General features: G+C 41.5%; 1 protein-coding gene across 14 annotated transcripts in view; it reads left to right on the top strand.

Moving 5' to 3' along the window:
* The first annotated feature begins 5816 nt into the window (after positions 1-5816).
* The window catches only part of Prrc2c (proline rich coiled-coil 2C), a 75238-nt gene continuing 69257 nt past the window's right edge, over positions 5817-11797 (top strand). For 11 of the 14 annotated variants that reach the window (XM_008848508.2, XM_008848511.2, XM_008848514.2 and 8 more), the window contains exon 1: positions 5818-6055. The gene's annotated coding sequence lies outside the window, so the exon portion shown is untranslated. Of the gene's footprint in view, positions 6056-11797 lie in introns of all 14 variants that reach the window. The other 3 variants (XM_008848513.2, XM_008848516.3, XM_008848518.3) reach the window with 2 other exon arrangements.

Raw genomic sequence — 11797 nt, 5'->3', positions numbered from 1 at the left:
TGGAAGAAGATAACTGACTCCTGAAAGTCATCCTCTGACTTCCACACATGTACTATGGTGTGCGCACACACATGAACAAGTAAAATTTTTAAATGTGAATTTCATATAGGAAATACTGAAGACTGAAATGAATTGTTTCATTTGAATGTTATTTACCCAGGACATTAAACACTTTCGAAGCTGTTAAATTCTTTGTCACTGTTCTCATTCTGTCTTCTTTCTGCCAAGACCATGTACCATAAGAAGTTAGCAGTGGCACACTGTACTTAGTATTGTACCAATTCCCATTTGTAGCAATTATCTCAATGACATTCTCATCAGCTCCAAGAAATATTTCTGACATAACCATTTAATTAACCCCAGCAGAAATAATAATGGAGAATACAAAGAAACAAATAAACAAAAAGAATTGAGCTAGGAATGGGCTGCAGACTGTTTGCAGCACAGGAAATCCTCTCTTCCACAAGATATTATTCAAAATACTTGATTACCATGGAGCAAGAAAAAAATTGAAACTGGGTAGTTTCATTTGAACACCACATGTACAGTTGGTTGGACAGGAAGTAAATAAAAGCTTCTTAAGCTTTGAAAAGTGCTAGAAGCAGCGGCCAGACTTGTAATTTTAGAAATAATTGAGTACCGTACTTATATTTATCAGTACCATCTAATTTCTATTTTCTGCCCTAAAAATATATTTAAACATTATTTTTTCTGTATCCCCAATTACTACCTGGCTATTTTCCTTTGTAACTGTCTTCTGTGCTGCATTTACTGGGCTTGACCCATGTTCTCTTGGTGAGCCTCCCCTTTGGACCCAGCCTCACACCACCGATCATGTCCTGTCTCAGGTGAATTCACAGAACTAAGGCAAAACTGTGACCCAACCAAGTTTCCTTCATCTCTTTCCTCCCTTTCTTCTTCCTTCCCTCTCCTTTTCCTCCATCCCTGAATGACTAAATACCCCAGATAATGTTTTCTGCTCACTAACAACACCACACTCTCTTGACTTGGTTCTTGGAGCTCTAAGAACTTGGCTTCTCTCAATAAGAAAAAGCTAGGAAAATTCTGGGTGGACAGGAAATCCCCAAAACTCCAGATGTTATTAATATATGACATAGAAAATGAATAGTTTTAATCAAAATGTATCTTTTATTCAATTATAAAAACTTTGTGAACTTAATAGATTGGTGAATAAAAATATCCTACTTTTAAAAAAAGAAGAAAACAGAAACAAAACAACAAAAACAACAAAAAATCCTACTTTAAATATAAATTTTCATATATAGCATTTTTGGGGCTGGAGAGATGGCTCAGCAGTTAAGAGCACTGACTGTTCTTGCAGAGGACCCAGGTTTGTTTCCCGGCACCCACATGGTGTTTAACAACCATCTGTAGCTCCAGTTCCAGGGAATTGTATGCCTTCTTCTGACATCCATGGGCACTGCACAACTTACACACATTCAGGCAATACACTCATACACATAAAAAAGTTTCATATATAGTATTTGCATTGTAACATTTAGTATATAACTTACAAGTTTGCAAAAAGGTGGTTTCTTTTTTATTTTTATTGTATTTGCATTTATGTGTATGTGTCTGCATTTGTGTGTGTGTGCCATGTGTGTACAGGTGTCCATGGAGTCCAGAAGAGGGCATCATATCCCCTACAACTCCTCTGGAATTACAGGCAGTTGTGAGCGGCCTGATGTGGGTGCTGGGAACCAAACTCAGGTTCTCTGGAAGAACAGGGAGCACTGATAACTGCTAAGCCATTACTCAAGCCCCAAAAGTAGTTTTGTAAAACACTGATATCATTTTTATCTTCACCTGCAAATTTAGAACATCTGTGGTCAAAATGAGGCTACATTTTCTTTTTTTTTTTTTTTTTTTTTTTTTTTTTTGGCTTTTTGAGACAGGGTCTTCCTTGTTGGCCTGCAACTCATTACATGGACAGGTTGGCCTTGAACTTAAAGAGATCCACCTGCCTCTGCCTCCCCAGTGCTGGGATTAAAGGCATACTCCACCACACCTGGTAGGCTACATTTTCATACAGTGTTTGGACATTGTGGTTTTAATTATATCATGTTTACCATGTTTCACAGTTTTATTAAGTATGATTTGCTGAATCACTGGTAAAATAAAAATCAAAATTATCACTATGCACAAAACATGTAAGAAATACTATTACTAATAAAGTGCAACATCTTGCTTTGGTTTGTTTGAAGCAGGGTCTTGCTATGTAGCCCAAGCTGGCCTTGAGCTTACAATCCTCCATGTCTCATCTTCCAAGTGCTGGGATGCAGACATGCACCATCTACCATGCATAGCTTCACCAGTTCTTTTATTTGTGACCTTCTGTTCCATACATTTTTAGCACCTACAGTTTTCTGGAAAAGTAAGAGTTTAGAAAAATTATTAAGCAAATAATGTTGAGTAATCACAAAGAAAATGGGTCATAGTGTTTGGAGAGTCAATTTGTTTTCGTTTAAAAACTAGTTTGCCTGATTTCATACCACCAACTGAAAACCCAGTGTTAGTTTAAAATTATTATTTAAAAAGTCACACTGGAAATTAAATGACAAGTTTCCATTTAATTTTCCATGAAAACATCTTTGTTGCAGTTAATTTATTTACACTGTTGAGATATTAGGAGTGGTACAAATAACTGAAGACAAAGTAAGGGGTTTTTATTGTTCTTCATGTGTAATTCATGTGTGGGGTGTGTGTGTGTGTGTGTTTGTGTGTGTGTGTGTGTGTGTGTGGTGGGCATGTTCACATGTGTACAACATGAACATGGAGATCTGAGATTGACATTCAGAGTCTTCTTACATGGCTCTCCACCTTGTTCTCTCAGGGTCTCTCAGTCAAGCCCAGAGCTCACAGGAAGGCTAGTATAGTTAGCCGGATTCCTCCAGGGATCCCCTGTGGCTGTTTTCTGAGGGCTGTAATTACAGGCAGCTGCCAAGCCCACTCAGCATATGCAGATTCTGGAGATCCAAATCCCAGCTCTCAGGCATGCACTGCAAGTGCATTATCCGCTGAGCCAACTCCAGCCCACAGAGTAAGAGTTTAATGAATTATGGTTTGTTTTTGGTGTGTGTGTGTATGTGTGTGTGTGTGTGTGTGTGTGTGTACCCTGGTGCCATGTCATGCATGTGTATTTGAGAATTGGTTTTTTTCCTTCTGCCATGTGAGTCCTGGGGATTGAATTCAGGTTATCAGGCTTGGTGGCAAGTGTCTTTACCTGTTCAGCCATCTCACCAGCCCCCCAAAGTAGTATTTGGCTTTAGACACTGAACTAATACATGGAGATTTTAGTCCGATTCTCCCTTCTCCTCCCACCCCAAGAAATGAGAAATAAAAGAAATGAGATTGCTGAGTTAAACTTTAAGATCATATATAGTAGGTAAGAGTAGAAATAAGTGAATTCATCTTTAAAGCACAAACTGACCTGACTTCACTGTAACTTGATTTTTATTGAAAGAATGTTGCTAAGAGGTAGCCATGGAAACAGAAGAAGGAACAAACAGGGGCACTTCAGGGCCAGTGGCCATCCAAGTGCTGTCAAGGAGAAAAGGAGCCTAAATCAAAAGCAGAGCAGGATGTCCCTACTGTATTAGCAATCGATGAAGAAAATTGCAACCATGGGAAACTGAGTATATATTTCAACCTTTGGACCAAAATCATCCTCTTGTGGAAATAGATAAATCAAGAAATGTTCTTACATATAACTCTACTTATTTTGAATCTGTGCTCACCAAGCATCCTCTGACAATGCTCCTGGTTTCCTAAATAGGTTTAGCTACACAGAAAATGCACTAAATTTGCAGTTATAAACACTGAGGGGTACAAGTTACAGCTCTTAGAAACATATTAATATTCTGCTTGTACATGTAAGTGTCATGACCTGGGATAATGTAAGCTCATTAGACTGTTAGAGGTGTTCAAGAAAGGTATCTCAAGATCAGGAAACTGAAGACTGATTCTAAAAGATTGTGGGAAATTCACTAAGGTGATACTTCTGTTTTCTCTAGGGACAGACAAAGGCCTTTCTATGACAATTGTGCTATTATGAATAAGCCAGTATTTTCCATTTCAAGCTATCACTAAGGGGCCAGGGGTATAGTTTAGTAGTACCACTCTTGCCTAACAACGTGGAAGGCTCTGGGTTCGAGCTCCAGCAACGCAAAACAAAGTGTAAAACAAACTTGCCTGTAATTTACTGCTCTGTTATTTTAATATTGTGCTGGCAATCCCATAAACATACAAGTTGCTAGTAGAGAAGTTTACTCAGACCAGGCCACATAGCAAGAAAAATTTGAATGTATCATACAGCACTGAAATCTCATAAAGTGTACAAATATCACACATTCATACACTATCTTTCCTTTGGAAAAGTAGGATCAAACACAGAGCCCTGCACACACTAGGCAAGCATACTGCATGATGCTGAGCTACAATCTTAATCATCATCCTCATAGTTTCTCACATCTGATGTTCTCAAGCCTCTACACAGCACTTATCTGGTAAAAAATCTGCATGGATGAACCTTACTGTTCATTTTCTCTATAGATAGTTGGATCAAGAGGTAAACACTGCCAGAGAAATCATATAAAGAAATGAAAGCTCCCGCGTGCTAGCGCACACCTTTAACCCCAGCACTCAGGAGGCAGAGGCAGGCCGACCTCTCTGTGAGATCCAGTCCAGCCTGGTCTACACAGCGAGTTCCAGGCCAGCTGGGGCTACAGGGAGATCCTGTCTCAAAAAAGGCCAAATAATAATAGTATAAAAAAATAAATGAATACCACATTTCACGTCCATAATCAAAGATGTCAAAAGCGCTCTCTGCAAAGCAGGCCTATCCTTTCTCGCACTTGCGTTACTTTTATTTTTTTAGTCTTTTTGAGACAGGGTCTCCCTGTAGCTCCAGCTGGTCTGGAACTCACTATGTAGGCCAGGCTGGCCTTGAATTTACAGAGATGTGCCTGCCTCTGGCTCCTGAGTGCTGGGATTAAAGGCATGTGTCACCACCCCCAGCTACACTTGGTTCACTTGGGTTACTTTTTCACCCCGAGGTAACTCGAATCTTCTCAAACCACCACACCATTCCCTCTTCCCTACTTCTCTAAGAGCATTCTAGCAACATAGGGGTTGCACATTTACAGGCTCATCCATCAGCTACCTCAATGCACTTTTCATGGAGGTGTTATGGAAAAATCAGAGACCAACAGCCAAAGTCGGGTGAGACGAAGTTTAATTTGACGTTAGTGGGCCTGACACCGTGAATAAAGGAGTCAAACCTCAAACCTCCTGTTCATGTTTTAGGGGACTTTTATACTTATGTGTGGGGAAATGCAAACAAAAGGCAAAAACAGCACATAGGTGACAATTAAGTAAAAGGTACATGTGATAATTAAGCAAGGTAACATAAGGCCACAAAAGTTATAGGAACGTGAAAACTTTGGAAAACAAAGACTTCCATCCTGGGCACCCATAGGGGCAGGATGGGAGACTCCTGCTCACCTCCCCCATTCTTGTATCTTAAGAGTTTTCCTGTTGCAAAGTTCTTAACTGCCATCACATTGCAAAAGCTCTCCACCTCCACAATATCGGCAGACCTAGCTGTAGCCTGCTCAACTCCAGAACCAGGACCCTTCCCCATTGAAAAGTGACTTTCTCCAGCCTCGAGAGCTCGGATTGCAGGAACTCCCTCCGTCCAGTAGGAGGCAGTGCTGCCCTCGCCGCTCCGCCACGGAGTCGTCACGTGATCCCTCCGTCTCAACGGCAGGAGGGCAGTCTTGAGATTTGTCTTACGTGCGCGGCGTCATGACGTAGTACGTAGGGGCTGGCTAGCCGCCATCTTGCTTCTTTTTCTCTGTTCGCTCTCGCCCTCTCAGGAGGCAGCCCAAGTGCTTTGGCGGTTTGTCCATCCGTGGCTTGGGCTTTCCTGGTCTTGTGGCCCTGCGGACGGTCCGTCGGGCTTCGGCTTCCCTCTCCTGCGTCGGATCGGAGCCCAGTGAGCCCCTGGAAGCGTGCAGACGACTCACCCTGGCGGGTAAGGAGAGCGAGGGCGTCGGGCGGTGAGAAGAGGCCCCTTGGAGGACGCCGGGCGCGGGGTGCGGGGGGCTGGCCGCACTGGAGGCCTCCGGCCCGTGGCGCCTCCGCCTGGGCCTCCAGGCAGCGCCGGCGTGGGAACGCGGGGACCGCCCATGTGGTGTTCGGCGCGGCGGCCTGGGTGGCGCAGGCCGGGCGGTGTGGGGCTGGTCCCCCTCGGCGGCTCCGGACCCTTATGTCAGTGCATGCGCCCGTAGCGATGCTCGCGCTTGCAGAGAGCCACCAGGGCCGAGGCGGGTTGCGGAGGCTCTCCGGGGAACCGGGACCAACCTACTTCCGCTAGGGACGCGCTGCCCAACTCCTAGGAGGATTCGGGTCGTCCTTACGCTAGGCCTCTCCATCCCCCCCCCCCCCATAGCGAGAAGCCCACTCGCCTGCTGCCTGGTTTTCAGGAGAGCTTTGAGTATCGCAAGGGTGGATTTCCCGAGGAGCACGGGAGCCAGGGAGGTCTCTTTGTGGTTTTGCTTTCTTTACGCGTAAGGCGTGCTTCTAATCCCTTTAAAGGGATGTGCGTTTGTTTGGAGTTTGTGCAAGATCTTTTGGGGGGCTCCGACCTGCCTAGTGATTCCTGGCTGTTAAAGCTACCCGGATTTCCGCATTGGCTGGTCATCAGCCTAGTTTCCTAAATTCGTATCCCCGCAGGGTTCTTGGAATTGTACAGTAGGCGGCTCGGGTGTTAAGATTTTCCTTTTGGAATGCTCCAGAAGAATCGGGATGCTTGATTAAGGGCTTTGATAGTCTAGTCCTGCAAATAGAAGTGACAGATAGGGTAGTATTAAGCGCCCGTTGCGACCAACCTTCAGCATTTTAAAGTAGATTGAAGCTTCCATATTGGTCATTAAGATGCTGCTTTGACTGGAGCCATTTTTAGGTGTGTGTCACAGATGCACTGCAGCATCTTTTCTGACTTGCCCCAAATGCACTGATTCTCTAAAAATCAGAAGTAGAGAGAGTTTTACATATAGTCAAAGAGTAATTCTCACCTTTTCTGGAATGGTATTTTCAGAATACCTGGGGGGGGCAGTTGGGGGTTGTTTTTTGGAGGGGGTGATAAGCTTGTGTGTGGACTGATCACAAGCCCTTTATATATATACATTATCCTAGCTTATTCCTGGGGGTCTTTGAGGAGACCCTTATCTTTGTTTTTACAAATCAGGACATGAAGTCGAAAAGATTGAGGTAGTTTGACCAAGATGACACAGAAGTTATTGATGGTACTGTATTCAAACCTAGACTTTCTAAACTTAACGGCGATGCTTTAAACAGCAAACTGCCACTGTGTTCTTGTAGTTTTATGGTGAGTAGTAAGGCACAGCACCTGGCAGTTTTTCTTTAGCTTGATTTCAGTGTTTGAACATTTTTACATGTGAAGGTTAAAGTGTTGCAAGGTGTAAGAATGGATTATGTCTTGTTTGTGGTGGCACACAGAGGCCAAGGTAAGACAGTCATGAGTGCTAGGCCAGTTTAGGTTACATAGTAAGACTGAGTGCTTAAAGAACATTTTTTTTTTTAATTTTGAGAAATTATTGGTAGACCATTATAAAGCAAGAGTGAATATAGTAGTACCTCTCAAAGGCTTGCTGCAGAATTTAAGATGTGAAGAGTGTATTATTGTGGTTAGTGGTTAGTAGAAGTACAAATAATGGAGACTGGTAGAAGAAATTACCCTCTCCAAGCAATATTCTCAGAATATGGTGAGTCGTTGGATGCTTGAGTATTTTTTTTTCCCCCTCGCTGCTTCTACATTTACATACTGGACTTTTATTCTTAACAATTTCTTAATGCTCTATATAGTACATAACCCTGGGGTCAGTTTCTAGCCAAAATGAAAATGCAGAATTTCTGCCTTCTTTCAGCTCCCTTTCTACCACCACTTACCAGTGAAATATCTGAAATTTATACTGTGTCCATAAGCGATCCACCCCCAAATGTGTGGGTTATCTAGGTAATATGTTTCTGTGCTCTTTATGCAGTACTATGGTCATGAGTTAAAAACTGTAAAAGAAATTAATCTCATACATTTGTTTAGAACTGGATTCTTCCTACAGTGAAAGAGGTCTTGAGGTTGTATCTGATTAAGTTACGACTAACACTTTGATTTCAGTAAAGTAAAACTTGGCACCTTATGAATTGAGTAACCCCATGAAAACTTATCTCCGTCTGTGTTAATTGTTGCTTAGAAGTCTGAGTTAATGTTAGTTTCTTGAGTCATAGCATTTTAACTTAAGTAATATTAAGAGACTGGTAGAAGAAATTATCCTCCAAGCAGTATCTCCAAGCAAGTGTATCAGTCCAAGCATCTTTGTGGATCAAAGTATTCTTTTGAGAGTAACTTTAATAAATTTTCTCTTTTCCCCCTAAAACTAAATACAAACTTACCTCTGTGCCAGTTATATTTATTTTGCCCTAGAGATTAACAGAATATCAGCCATGTTTTAAGGTTTGTGTCTGCATGCATTTGCTGGCAGAGCTAATCAAATGAGGGGCTGTTGACTATAACTGAGGTTCAGCAGGCAATTTTTGTCTCATTGGTAGATATAGTTGGCATATTACTACCCAAGGGTCTGAAATTGTAACTGCCAGTGTGATAGACTAATACTTCATGCTGTGTGGTACTGCTAGGTACTGAATGTGACAGAAGCAGTACAGTGAGCATTTACAGGGGGAGCTTGACTTTTTCTTTTTAATACTGCTCTGTAGCATGCCATCTAGTAATTTTATCATTTCCCATTTTAGTTTGTTTTTCTTTACTAGGCTTTTGTTATTTATTATGCATTATTGAGTGATTAAGGGTTAAAAATGCCAAAGAATAGGCCCACAATTGAGGTTAACTGATGAATGCTATATTAGAACAAAGTAACATCCTGTTTCCCTTTTATTTACCTATTAAAGTAGTGAGGCACGTAACCTTCAGAAGACTATATTTATATAATACACGTTGTGAGATTTATTTTCATAAAAGTTTCCTTAATTTTCAGGTTGCTTTGTTGAGACAGGATCTTACTAGGAAGCCCTGGCTGGCCTAGAACCCAGTCTAGCCTCAGACTTACAGAGATCCACCTGCCTGTGCCTTTTCAGCACTGAGATTAAATGTGCATCACCAGACCCTGCTTAATTTTCAGTTTTACTCAACAAACATTAAAGATTGTTTTAATTTTAGCAAGACCCACTGAATCAGAGGAATATGGTTTCTGGTTCTCAGTACCAAGGCATTTAGTCTTTAATAATACTAAGTAGAGTCCTTATATGGCATGCATAATATATAAGGCCTAGGTTCAATCCCCAGCACTGCCTTTTGCCCCCTAAAAGTTCCATTGTAATCTTTAAGTTCATACCAGAAGGTGGAAACAAAGGTGTATAATTAGGTTGAGGAAATTTGTTGCAGAAAATTACTGTATGGACTCAACGTCCAGTTGATCACAATAAAAAAAGACATAATGGTTCAAATATAGAAAATAATTGTGGGGCTAGGGAGGTGAGCCTGGGTAAGAGTGCTTGATGTGAAAGTAAGAGAGTCTGAGTGCAAATGCCCAGCACGGACATAAAAGCCAGCAATGGCTGCACATGCCTATAATCCAGTATTGTGGGGTAGAGAAAGGGGCACCTTTTCAGTTCCGTGAGAGACCTTGTCTCAAAAAAAAAGGTGGAGGAAGACTCCTGACATCCTCTGTTCTCTGTATACAGGTTCACACACTACATGCCACATACAAATGTTGTAATTTTTAAAATTATTTATTTTTGAGATAGGGTTTCATTCCATAGTTGGCCTTCTCATTGATGGTCTTCCTTCCTCAACCTCCCTAATGCCAAGATTGTGGGCATGAACTAGCTTTTCCCTCTCTGGAGCCAGGCTCATTAACCAGACTAGTCTGTAATGCACATTGTCCTGCCTCAGCCTTCCAAGTTACTATCTTTTAATGAAGTGAATTTAAATAAACATACAGGATATTTGGTGGTAACTCTTTTTAGCTCTCCTGTACTTTGAAATAAACATGTATCATCTCATGTCCTGATCTATAGATCACTTTAGTATTCTTCCAGCTATGTCTACCCTTAGGGACATAAATGCTGAAAGAAATGAATACTGTGTAAGATCAGGCAACAGTTGCTGTTGATGGAGGCCAGAAGTGATAAAAAGCCTAAAGTAGAATGGATTCATCAAATGGCAAGTGGAAGCATTATAGAAATAGATGCAAACTAGTCCTTTTTTTTCTTTTTTCTTTTTGAGATGGTCTCTGTGTAGCCCCAGCTGGCCTCGACCAGGCTGGCCTCCATCTCACAGAGATCTGCCTACCTCTGCCTTCTGATTGCTGGGATTAAAGGTGTGTGCCACCACACTAGTCTTAAATGACCTACTTGACAACAATTTTCATGATGAACTTCAGAGGAGTTGTTTATTTAGATAAAGACATGTAATAAGATGTCTACAAAGTAATCTATGGCAGGAGAAAAATAAGAATGAAAAAGTGCAGTAACTACAGAAATGGGACAGAAGAGAATATAAAAGAATTACTTGGCGCTAGATGCAGCAAAATTCAGAAAAATGTCTGAGAAGTGGCCTTTGAATTTGGCTGTGGTAGCCTTGGTGACCCTAATACAATTTAGGTCAAGTTATAGGAGTGAAGGTTAGAGGTAAGGTGGTAGGGAAAAGTGAGACCTTGATTTTTTTTTTTTTTTTTTTAAAGGTGTGTTCAGAGACTGAAGATGAACTCTGGACCCTGGGTTTTAACTTGGGTTTAGTTCTTTCCTATTTGAATCAGCTGTCCTGTTTAGGTTTAGACTCTTGGCTTCTGTAGGTTTTAGATACATTCATCTATGAAATAAGATTAAAACTCTGTTCTATCTCAAAGGACATTAAATGTGTTTTCTCTACCTTCTTAAAGGATTTACTTGCCGGGCGTAGTGGCACACGCCATTAATCCCAGGGCTTGAGAGGCAGAAGCAGGCGGATCTTTGTGAGTTCGAGACCAGCCTGGTCTACATAGTGAGTTCCAGGACAGCTGGGGCTACAAGGGGACCCTGTCTCAAAAAGACCCCCCCCCAAAAAAAAAGATTTACTTTATTTTGTGTGTGTGCGTGCGTGCGTGCGTGTGTGTGTGTGTGTGTGTGTGTGTGTGCCTGCCTGTAGAGGCTAGAGGAGGGAGTCGCTAGGAACCATAATCTACCTGATGTGGGTACTGGGGGACCGCCCCCCATGTTTTCTATATCTTTTGAATTTAGCATTCTTCAATGCCATGTACCAAACTAGAATTCTTGCCATGTTTAAAGTAGAACCCTGAATAAGGAAAAACAAATGGGAAAGTAGATGTTCTTAAGTTTAGTTGAAAAAGTCTTGAGGAAAGAAATAGGTGCTTATTCTGTTGGATAACGGGTACCTAGAGAGTTAGTAATTTATCATCCTTCTTTCCCAGCTAATCTGTTAGTGCATGGACTGCTGTTTGATTGTATGGTATATGCATTGCACAAAGGTATTGGGCTGAAGGAGGCAACAAGAACCTATCTGAGTGCAACCAATTATGACTAGTAATAATCAGATACATAACAGATTAGAGATGCGTGCACCAACATCACAGTGTTACTAGCAAAAACAATGAATCTTTCTGTAAGAAACAGTGTATTTTAAAATGAAATGAAGATCTTTTTTAAAGGTTAAAAACTCATTCAATTTTATGTCTTACAGGGC

This window comes from Nannospalax galili, unplaced genomic scaffold, assembly GCF_000622305.1.
Source record: "Nannospalax galili isolate Female #2095 unplaced genomic scaffold, S.galili_v1.0 scaffold624, whole genome shotgun sequence".
In the NCBI taxonomy this organism is placed as follows: domain Eukaryota; kingdom Metazoa; phylum Chordata; class Mammalia; order Rodentia; family Spalacidae; genus Nannospalax; species Nannospalax galili.
This window is presented reverse-complemented; position numbering and strand designations above follow the sequence as displayed.